The sequence below is a fragment of the Chinchilla lanigera genome, unplaced genomic scaffold (genome assembly GCF_000276665.1).
Source record: "Chinchilla lanigera isolate Chin_1 unplaced genomic scaffold, ChiLan1.0 scaffold00096, whole genome shotgun sequence".
NCBI lineage: Eukaryota > Metazoa > Chordata > Mammalia > Rodentia > Chinchillidae > Chinchilla > Chinchilla lanigera.
This window is the reverse complement of record NW_004955497.1, coordinates 3,452,441-3,464,558: the sequence shown is the minus strand read 5'-3', so window position 1 is coordinate 3,464,558 and position 12,118 is coordinate 3,452,441. Positions and strand designations below refer to the sequence as shown.

Here is a 12,118-nt window from a genome sequence, read left to right as displayed (position 1 = left end):
GACAAAGTGCAACACTCATGCATGATAAAAACACTTCAGAAAATTGGAATAGAGGGTCCTTATCTCGTTCTGATAAAATCCATCTATGACAAACCAAGCGCAAACATCATAGTCAATGGATAGAGAATTTAAAACTTTCACTCTAAAATCAGGAACAAGACAAGGATGTCCACTGTCATTACTCTTATTCAGTAGAGCTCTGGAGGCATTAGCCAGAATGATTAGAAAATAAAAAGAAATATGTGGGAAATAAGGGCCCAGAGGTTTGGTTGACGGCTGTGGCGGAGGAACGAGTCTAAGCAGACTTGGACTTGTTATGTCCTCGGCAGACCGGGTGAGTCTCCCCACTCGGGGCTGTCCAGCTCTGCCCCTCCCTCAGTGCCTCCCCTGGATGATCATGCCCTCTTTTGCCACGCCCCTGGCCTGCTCTATAAAACGCCTGGTACTTCCACAATAAAGTAGATCTGTGCCATCAGCCTGGTCTCCGGTGTCCATTTCTTCACCGGGCCGCCGCTTACCACGGGCCCAGGTCCCTCGACCTGAGAGGTTCTACCTCAGAAATGAAAGGAATAAGGATGAGAAAGGAAAAAGTGAAATTATTAGTATTTGTGGAAGACATGATACTCTACATAGAAGACCACAAAAACTCTACCAAAAGACTTCTAGAGTTAATATCCAAATTCAGTTGCAGTGCTGGATGCAAAGTCAATGCTCACAAGTCAACAGCATTCCTGTACACAAATAACAAAATCATTGACAAAAATTAGGGAAACAACACCTTTTACAATGGCATCCAAAAAATGAGACACTGGTGTAGGCAGACTTTATGAACAAAACCCTGACTGTATGGGAAATATTACAAAGAATTAACAGTTTAGATCTCATTTTATTAAACAGCATTTACACAGCAAGAGAAACCAGCAGCAGTGAACAGACAACTCACAGTACAGGAAAAACTTTTGCCAGCTGTTCCGCAGACAAAGGAATATTAGCTAGAGTATACAATTAACTAAAAAAACACACTCCTCAAATTTAAAGACCCAATCCAAAAATGGGCATCTGAAATGAATAGACACTTCTCAGATAAAGAAGTAGAAACAGCAAATAAAGATATGAAAAAGTTTTCAACATCATTGGTTATTTCTAGAGATGCAAGTTGAAACAACACCGAGATTCCATCTCGCTCCAGAAAGAATGGCTTTATCAAGAACTCAACCAATAACAAATGCTAGGAGGGCTGCGGGGGAAAAAGGAACCCTTGTTCACTGTTGGTGGGCATGTAGACTGGTGCAGCCACTGTGGAAATCTGTGTGGAGATTCCTCATAAAACTAGGATGAGAGGTCCCATTTGACCCAGCTATTCCACTTCTTGGTATCTTCCTAAAAGAATGAAAAGCATCATACCACAGCGATATATGCGCACCCGGGTTTACAGTAGCAAAATTTGTAATAGCTAAATCTTGGAAACAGCCCAAATGCCTACCATCTGATGAATGATAAAGATTTTTTTTATGCAATGGATTACTACTCTTCCTTAAAGAAGGATAAGATTGAGACATTTATAGCTTTGGATGCACCCTGAGATCATACTTTTAAGTAAAATAAATCAGACACCCATGTGTAAATACCACCTTATTTCTTTGGTATGAGAAACTGAAAATGTAAATAAGGACCAAAATGTATAATAAATATTGTGAAATAGGAAGAAAATATTCAAAGGGAAGAGGAACCTTGGGGGTGGGGAAGAGAGGAAGGAAGGTAAAAGAAAAAATGAGAAAAGAAGGAAAAAATGGGTACAAAGCTTTTGTAAATAACGAGGGGAGGTGGAGCTGAAAGAAGGGTAGAAAAAAAAGAATCAAGTTAAATCATGTAGAGGTACAAATTCCCTATGATGAATATGATCATTATGTGTACCTAAAATGTACTAATAAACTTAATTAATTAACAGAAGTCCTAAGAGTCGAATTTCTAAGGTAACATGCAAATCCACTGGAGGACGAAGGGGGTTTGCATAGCCATTTAATTTTGAATCCGAGCACTATGTAAGGTGATGCTCACTTATTGCCAGGTTCTGGGCTAGTGAGTGCTTCCCAGGCACTAGCTTGTATGACCTCAGAGACGCCTTATAAAAAAGCATTGTTGTTATCTGTAATTTGCAGATAAGAAAATGGAAACATACAAGAGTCAAACAACTCAGAAAACATCCTAAAAATGACAATGGATCAACTGAACAATGGGAACACAAAGTTACTCTGTTCTAAAATCTCTCAGGCTTGAGCCCCACGGTTCTTGGCTTTCTCCTTCATTCATCAGCTGAGTGAGTTTAGCGAATCCGGGGCTGCTGTTTGGCAGTTGCCTTCAGAGGCTTTCTGTTCCCTGGAATCTGTTTCTTGAGATGCTTCTCAAGCGCTGCTGCGCTGTCTCTGTCCCCTCCCTCCCTCTTCTAAGGCGTCTCCCAATCCTGTACTTCCAGCCACTTCGACTCTTCTATTATTTCAAACTCTTGCTTCCCTCTTCCCAGAATACTCCTCACCCTACAATATTTCTTTTTATGCTTCACATGGCTAGATTTTATTCACCAGCCCAGTGAAGGCTAAAATTTATTTGTTCCCAGTCCCTTTTTAAAATCTAGAATTCATTTTAAGGACTCACACAAAACTTCCACCCTCCTTTTATTGTAAAATGTATAAGCACAGTAGATGTGTAATAACTGTGTTCTTCACTATGGTAAGAGGTCACTGTAGGCAAGCCCAGCGTTTGTCTTGTTATGGTTTTTAATGCATAGTATAGAGCCAACAAACTATAGTAAGATCTCTTGGATGGGTTGATCACACAGAAGCAATATTAGTATTAATTAGTGATTAGTATTAATTAGTGATAAATATATGGTGAGCGTAAGGACTAAATACACCAAGTAAAATGGAACAGGGTGCTATAAATAAAATTGTGTTCCATTCAATAATAATAGACCAATAGTAGATGTCAGATTAACTGCTTGTTGGATGAATTTATAAACATATGTGTTCTTTAACGCAACTAACAAGTATGTATATATTTTCTTCAGGACAGTGATGATAGTAATAAAGATCTGAGATTCTTCATAGAGCTGCAATAAAATGAGAGAAGAGATGTGAAATTTAATCAAAGTATGTGAGAAAATGTAAGATAATATTTGTGGAAAAAGTGCAGTAATATATAAATATTTGATAAGCATTTATTTAGTATATGTAAGTAATTTTCTCCGCTACATGAATTGCAAGTTGAAATAATTCTGCACAGAAACTTTGTTTACCTATTCTAGTTAGTATTCTTGCTGGTTCGTGCTGTTATTTCATGGTCTTTCCTTAGTGTATTTGCTCCAATCACTACAACTCATTTTAAAATTGAAACTATAAAATCAGTTTCTTCATGCTCATCTTGTCAAATAATCTCTGAATATTAGCTTCTCCATTGCAGAGGACAATTACACTTTGGTAAGAAAAACATAATAATCAATAAAACCAAGAATAGTTTCTTCAACAAGAACAATGAAATTGTCAACTTTTTTTCTAGATTAATTAAGAAAAAACGGGAGAATCCAAAAAACTAAAATCAAAAATAAAAGAGGGTAAAGTACAAACAATTTTGCAAAATAAAAAGGATTATAAGAGTAGCATGAACTACTGTGTGTCAACAATTTTGGTGATAGATGAAATATATCATCTAGAAGCACACCCTGCCAAAATAATGACTGAGTTATAAAGAAATAGAAAATATAATCAGCCCTATAACTGGTAAGATGACTAAATCAGTAATGAAACATCCCCAACAAAGCCAGGCATGGTGATGCAGGTCTGCAATCCCAGAACTCTGGAAGGCTGAGGCAGGAGGATCACAAGTTTGAGCCTAGCTTGGGCAACTTAGTGACTTAGTGAGACCCTGTCTCAAGATAAAAAATACAAAAGGGCTGAGGATGCACCTCAGTGTGCAGGCCCTTAATTCAAAACCCCAATACCACCACCAAAAAGCAAAACAAAAGAAAACTAAGCAAAACTAAGCAAAACAAAACAAACCCAAACAAATGCAAATACCAACAAAGAAAAGCATCGTGAGTCCAACAAACAAGTTCTGCAAAGCATTTAAAGAAGCGTTAACAGCAATTCTTAAACTTTTCCAAAACTTCAGGGAAAATCTCCAAAGCCACCCTATGAGGTCATCACTAAGCCAGACAAAGGAACTTTAAGAAAATTATTTTTGATGCAATAACCCTCAGATGCCCCGATAAATCTATTGTAGTTGAAAATATTACAAGTGGAAATGCATTTAATAAACCCAACCTGGTAAACATCAGGACTTAGTACCAGAACCCACATAGAGTAGCAGGTCTTTTACTCTTCAGATGATGTGGCTGACTGGAAAGTGCAGCCCCTGAGCAGCACTGTGAGACAGTAATATGCTCTGCATTGCCTTTCCCAGTCAGTATTTCGAAATTGAGATACATTTTCTGCTGAATATCTATCTCTTGCAGACCACTGTGAAGTAAAATCTAAGTCAGAAATTGTGTGTACTTAAATGTAACAGTACATTAAAAGGATCTGTGCTATCATCAGGCGGGATTTACCTTGGGAAGACCAGGACAGGTCAGTGCATGAAAAAGTATAATATTCTGCATTAACCAAAGGGAGGGTAACCTCTTTAAAAGCTTCTCAGTTGAGATAGGAAGAACATTTTAAAAAGTTCAGTGCTACACTAGTTTGTAGTATAACCACTCAAAAGGGGGGAAACTACTTCAACAGGAAGAAGATCATATTTGAATGTTCACAGGAAACATTGTACTCAGTGATGAAAGTCTGAATGCATTTCCTCCAAAACAAAGAAAAAGACAAGATGTTGGCCTTTGTTGTCTCTATTCAGAATAATACCTGAACCTCTGGTCAGAACAAGTAGGCAAGAAAAAAGAAAAAAAGAGGCATCTAAAATTGAAAGGAAGAAGTAAATTATCTCTGTTTGCGGATGACAGAGTCTTGTGCATAGAAAACCTTCAAGATTTCATTTGAGAGCCCCAAACTGCTAGAACTAATAAATTAAGTCAACAAATTTGTGAGATACAAAATCAAAGCAGGAAAATTTAGTGGCATTTATATACATCAACAGTAAGCAATTGGAAAAGGAAGAAAATAATTCCATGTATAATGGCATACAAAATAGAATACTTATAATGCAGTTAACTAAGCAGACAAAGGATGATACACTAAAAACTACAAGCTTTTAATGACAGAGATTAAAGAGGACTCCCCAAAATAGACAGGCATCCTATGATCATAGACTGGAGCACTTGCTACTTTTAAATATCAATACTGTCCTATGTGATCTGCATGTTTAATGCAATTCCTATCAAAATCCCACTGACACTGAAAAATATATCCTAAGATTCAAAATCTCATGTTATTCCAAATTTTCCAAGTATTCTTGATTTCCAAACCTATTATAATGCTACCATAATGGGCACAGTTGTGGGGTTGGCATAAAAATATGCCGACTGATGGACTATTATAAAGATTCTCAAAATAAACTGTAACATATATGGTCAAGTGTTTTCTGACAAAGACATGAGGACCATAAAAATGGGAAAATAATAGTTTCTTAAAGTATTCTTAAACTGGATGTGAGCATGTAAAAGAATAAAATTGGACCCTTACTTTACACTGCATACTAAAGTTAACTAAAAATGGATCAACGATCTAAACACAAAATCTCACACTATAAAATTCCTAGAGCAAAATAAGTGTTGCAGTTGAGAGAACATGGAGTTGCATTGTACCTGTGTGAAGCTAGGGCTTCAAAAGAGTCTGAGAGTTTGTGAGGCTGGTAAAGTCCGCATGCATGCAGAAAACAAGAATAAAGGGATACATTTGTTGACTTTCGCTATTGTAAGAAACAATCCCCAGATCTTAGCTATGCTTACTTATGACTCTTGTTAGAGGAGGGTGGTGGCTCTGCTAAGATCTGCTTGGCTTGGCTGGGCTGGGCTCACCTTCCTCTTGTGTCTTTTCAGGATGGATGTCAACAATTAGCTCCTGCTATAGTTTGCTTCTCTCCTAGTGAAAGGTAGAAACTGAAAAATCAACAAGCTGAATCCTGCAGTATTGACAAGTCAGCAAAGTGCTTTCCATGTGCAAATTCAATCCATCATTTATTCCAGTTGCTTTTGTAAATTAAGGTTTATTAGGATAGAGCATGTCCTTTTTTTTTTTTAAATTTGTTTTGCTTTATCTATGGCTTCCAATGTGTTACAGTGTCAAAGTAAAGCTGTGGTTAAAAAAGACAGCACACCCCATGCAGATGAAACTGCTGTCGCCACTCACAGAACACTGCATTCTTTACCAACTTCTGATATAAAGTTTCTGCTCAGGTATGGCAAATAAGCCTGCTCTATTTTATTTGACAAAGTCTAGGTCAGTAAGACATGGAGATGCATAGGAGATACACATGTGAGGTATATACATGGCACATGGGAAATACACATGTGAGGTCACAGTAGTCATGACCAGAATACTAGCACACACAGACACCTGGAAACAACTTCTTTATTCATGTTACAGCTCATTAATGTAGTTCTATTCAATTAATATGCTAGTAAAGCAACTAGTTTAAAAAGAAAATACCAATGGAAATTTCCTACAATGGAAGAAGCACAGTTAATGTTTGTCAAGCAATCCTGCCAATAGCAATAGTGAATAATTTATACTAGTCAATAGGGTACCTTGCATAATTTCAGCTCTACTGCAGCTATGTTGAACAGACATGTAGGCACACACAATGGGTGATTGAAAAATAAAATAAATGTTTAAAATTAAAAGAAATTATTACAATAAAATATATATTTATAGGGATAATGAGATTAGTGTGTTTGAAGTGAGCAGGTGTTTTTTTGATGAGAATGAATGGCAATTTGTCTTTTATGGTAATATCTTTTAAAACAATTTAAACATTCACCATATTTTTGATCATTCACATTATTCAAGCATTTAGGCAGTTTTTGTCAAATAAAAGCACTACCATGTGTCCCCTTTACCTTTTCCAAAATCTGTCACTATATGACATCTGGCTCTTTCCCAAAGTCAGAGTGACCGTGAAAGACCAACGTTTTGAGTTGATTCAGGGCATCAAGGCAGCTAAGACAGCACAACTAAAGGTGCTCAGAAGAGGACTCCCAGAATTTCAGAATGTGGTAAGAACAAAGGGGTAAGTCTAAAGATTTTTAAATCCAAAGATTTAAACTTACCAGATAAAACTGTGCCCCCTAAAATGTTTCCTCAAATTTCCTGTTTGGGGGAAAGTTTTGTTATGTAATATAAACAATACTTTTATTTATATTTAATTGAAAAATGTGCACCATAACATTTACTATAGGGCAAGTGACAGTTACTTGACACCAAACAGGCAAAGAAATAAATAAAGGTAATGTTTGATTAATTTCTAGATTTAGGAAAAGTAAAAAATTAACTAGCATGACATTGATGAGTTGAAGGAATAAGTTACAGTATATTCCTAGGTTTTAAACATATTTGCAATGCAGGATTTAAAGGTACTGGATATAAAATATGATAATCTAAATGTAAACCTAGTACAGTGATTTGAGCAGAAAATAAACTTGAATTGATTTGCACTTTTCTGACTGAGTAAATTTACCATACTTTCAATTAATTAAGAAATAATTGCATATCTTACTAAACTTATGTCATGGCTGTTACATTTTATTTTAAATTCATGCGTCACTATTAAGTAGCTGTGTGAGCAGTTGGAACAGATGCTTCAAAATTGAACTGTCAGGAATTTGGACTCCGAACAGAAGGAGGCCTCGTGATTACCTTGAATGGAAATGGGGCTCCCTGGTAGCCTCGCTGCCTGTTCTGGGGTAAGTTATTAAAATGATGTTCGTTTTCCATCATTAAATGAAGTAATGGAGACAACCAGTGTATAACAGAAGAGGCTGCTTAGCTCACAGTTCTGGAGATTCTAGTGCAATATCAGGCTGACGCCCGGGATTGGGCTGGTGCCAGGTGGTAATAGCAGCGGGGGGGGCAGGGGAGGGAACATGACTCACTTTATGATCCGGTATGCAAAGAAGAGACAGGGTGGCACAATCCCCTTCACAGGCACGCCCCCAATAACCTAAAGGCCTTCCACTAGACTCTGCTTCCTAAAGGTTTCACCTGCCTCTCGATGGCAGCACCATGGGCCACACCTTCTTATAGAAGCCGTTGCGGAACACTTATCTGAGCTGTAGCTCATGAAAAAGGAATTTCTTATACAACGGTTTTCTTTGCTTAATACTATGAGTAAGTTTGAAATATAAATACTCTTTTGGTGTAATGCACTTATTTTTGAAGTCAAACAGAGGAATTCAAGTAAGTGAACCCGTAGACATTATCAGGACATAGTGGCATTTTACTTTATGCTGGTGGAATGGCTAAAAACACCCTCTGTTGACTAACAGAACTGGACCAAGTTCTAGCTCTGCACCCTGCCAGGTCACCTTAATATCACATACCTTCTCAGTACTTCAGCTTCTGCTTTAAGTGATCCTGGAGTGCAACTCATAGAGTTCCACCGAGCACTTTACAAAGCTCTGTGGAAGCTCTTGTTGCAGACACTGCCATGGGACAGGTGACTGGACATATTCGCTCTTTGTCTCTTTTAAGTAACTCCTTCCATCGAGTGACAGCCATGGAATTAAAGGTCCCCAGGTAGAGTGCTTGTCATCTTGATTACTGCTGGGGCTGTCAGATATTTCTTTGAGTCAAATCTTAATGTATTTTTACAAAACAATTAGAACTCCCCCCGCCATCACAGAACTTACTAGAAGAACATCGAATAGATGCCTGAAGAATTGCCTGTCATCTTGTAGCGCTTCCTTTACAACAATGGAATCACCTATATATAGTTTTTCCTTATTCAACAGATGTCACCATTCTACTTTTTTCTAAGTTAGCAACAACTCACGATGAATTTGTGCCTCTACCTCCTCTACTTCAGCCTTATTTATAACACCAAAAGTAAGTGAATATGTGTGGGACTGAAATAAATTATCACTGAAGATAAGTTGTAATCTGTAAAGCTTATATAAATCCCTATCTGAGTATGAATGAAATATGAATTGCTTTTAATTTGCTTTCTGGTATTATTTTCTTTGAAGAAACTTGATTTTCCATAACTGGGAGCAAAAATGGAAAAGTTAAAGGAAAGATTTTTCAATCCCCCAAAGCATTTTCACTTCATAGCATTTATAAAAGTTTTACCACAGGTATCAACTAGTATATCTGTGCTCTCCAGATGATTCCCTCCCGGGCATCAGATCTACAAGGCAAAGAAACAAAGCCTAAGTTGTAAAGACTAATGGAAGGGGCTGGGGATTTAGCTCAGCGGCACAGCGCCTGCCTGGCAAGCGCAAGGTCATGAGTTCGATTCCTGGTACCGGAAAAACAAAACAAAACAACAACAACAACAAAAAAAAAAACCAAAAAAAGACTAATGGAATTCTACAAGAGAAGAAGGCTCCTATTATACTTGCAAAATCACAACGATAGCAGATAGAGAGGGAAACATGGAAACCAAGACTGTCATGGTATTAGCTAAAAATCTTACCTCCCATTTTATGACATCTGATAAACTGTTTTCTGTTGTAACAGTTAATTTACTTTGGGCAATTTTAGGTGAAAGTTCAACTTTAAATGAATTAAACATTTTAAATTATATACTTTTAAATCTTTCTCCCAAATTCTTAAGTGTTAAAAAAAATGCCAAAAGTAAGTCTGGTCCATTTTGTGACAATGTCCTAGAGAGTCTTATTGTTAGTGGAACATCTTATTACATAAAAAATAAAATACAGAAACCCAGCGCATTAATTTGGCATATTCAAATTGGGTTCTTGATGTTAAAAGATATTTTTTTACCATCTCTAAAAATAACCTATATTAGCAACAAGGTAAATGGTCCTAGAAGACATACCAAGACAATATGACTCATCACAGTTAATAACAAGATTGACAAGGGACCCAGAGGTCAACAATAGTAGTAGTCATATAAAGTAACGAAGTGGGAAGTCCAATAGTACTTTTCAAAATAATATAATGAACCAGATGTCTTAAATGAGGCCGCTAATGACATAGAACTGATCTTCATCACTTTAGATGTCTCCACTAAATATCAGAATAAGGTAGCCCTGAGTCTGAGATTTTAATACTTCTAACACATACATGCAACATATCAAGATGTAATCCTGCAAAAGCAAAGCTTTAAAAATAGATCTGTTCATGGGGAAACTATGCTACACATAAAACAACAAAAACATTGTAATAAGTAATGAGAAATATGAAGGAAGGAAAACCTATGATTTTGGCATGCATTTAAAAAGTTGTATTAGCTGAGCATGGTGACACACGCCTATAACCCCAGCACTAGGGAAGCTGAGGGAGAAGGATTGCTATGTATACCGGACCAGCCTGGGTTACACAGTGAATTCAAGGCCAGCCTGAAATACATAGTAAGAAACAAAACCCAAAAAATTAGTTTTACTAATATAAAAATTACAGGGGACCTATCAAATGAGTAGAAACCCCAATATGAATTACCTTAATTTGGGCAGTAGATCCCATGTGCAAATCAAAAATCAATTTGAAAATATTCTTTTTAGATCTCCTGAGACTACTGAAATGGTAGGATAATAGAGAACAAATTATGACTTTAACTACAACCATAGAAAAGTACAAGAGAGGTTAAAATTTGTACCCCTGCCGATTTGGGGGGTCCTGATGGATGAAATATTATTTTCCAAACTTTAATTTTTAGTCTGTCAATATCTTTTTGGATTAGATGAGTTTCTTGAATGGAACAGAAAGTTGGATACTATTTTTTGATCCAGTCTATTAATCTATGTCTTTTAATTGGAGAGTTGAGGACAATCTTGAGAAACCAATTCTAAAATTCATATGGAATCAGAAGAGACTCAAACTAGCAAAAACAACCTTGGGCAATAAGAGCAAAGAAGAAGACCTCATAATACCTGACTTTCAGCTAGTGTAGCTTAGTGATAAAAATGGTGATGAAAATGGCATAGCGCTGGAACAAAAACAGACATATGCCTCATCAGGAAAGAATAAAGCACATAAGTACATTCCCAGACACATTCAGCTATTTGAGCTTCCACAAAGAGGCCAAAAACATAGGTCGGAAGAAAGATAGACTATTTAACAAGTGGTTCTGGGAAAACTGGTTATCTGCTGGCAGAAGACTAAATTGGATCCATATCTTCACCCTGCACTAAATTAAAATCAAAGTGTATCAAAGACATAAATATTAAAACAGAAACACTGAACCTACTGGAAGATACAGCAGGCAAGACACTTGAAGTTATAGCTGTAGGAAAGAATTTTCTGAACAAAACCACAGTCACACAAGAAATAACAACAAATATCAACAAGTGGGAATACATCAAATTGAAAAACTGTACGGCAAAATAATCAAGTAGCAGAGTGAAGAGACAACCTACAGAGTGGAAACACTTTTGTCAGGCATTCCTCAGACCAAAGACTAATAGGTAGAATATATAAAGAACTCAAAAATAATTTAACCACCTCAAATAAAAGAGCAATCAAGAAATGGGTAAATGAAATGAACAGACATTTTACAAAAGAAGAAGTATAAATTGGCAACAAATATATGAAAAAATGTTTAACATTTCTGGCCATTAGAAAAATGCAAATTAAAATAATTTTAAGACTTCATCTTATACCAGAAAGAATGGCAATCATTAAGGAATACAAAAAAAAAAAAAAATAACAAATGCTGATGTGGCTACGGTGAAGGAGGAACCCTCCTACGTTGTTGGTGGGAGAGTGAACTAATGTAGCCATTGTGGAAATCAGTATGGAGATTTATCAAAGAAATAAAATTAGAAATTCCATGTGACCCAGCTACCCCCCTTTTAAATATCTTCCCCATTGAGCTTAAATCACCGTGCCACAGCGATACATACATATCAAAGTTTATAGCAATATAGCTCATGCTAGCTAAATCCTGGAAGCATAAACCAAGTGAGCAATAAAGAATGGAAGGAAGGAGACAGGGGTGGATGCCT

At 36.7% G+C, this 12,118-nt stretch overlaps 1 long non-coding RNA gene across 1 annotated transcript; it reads left to right on the top strand.

The window, feature by feature from the left end:
- The first annotated feature begins 7,116 nt into the window (after positions 1-7,116).
- On the top strand, positions 7,117-9,058 carry LOC106146832. Its single transcript, XR_001231433.1, has 3 exons — positions 7,117-7,224; positions 7,769-7,897; positions 8,945-9,058. It is a non-coding gene; the product is annotated as an uncharacterized LOC106146832 (long non-coding RNA).
- The last annotated feature ends 3,060 nt before the right edge of the window (positions 9,059-12,118 follow it).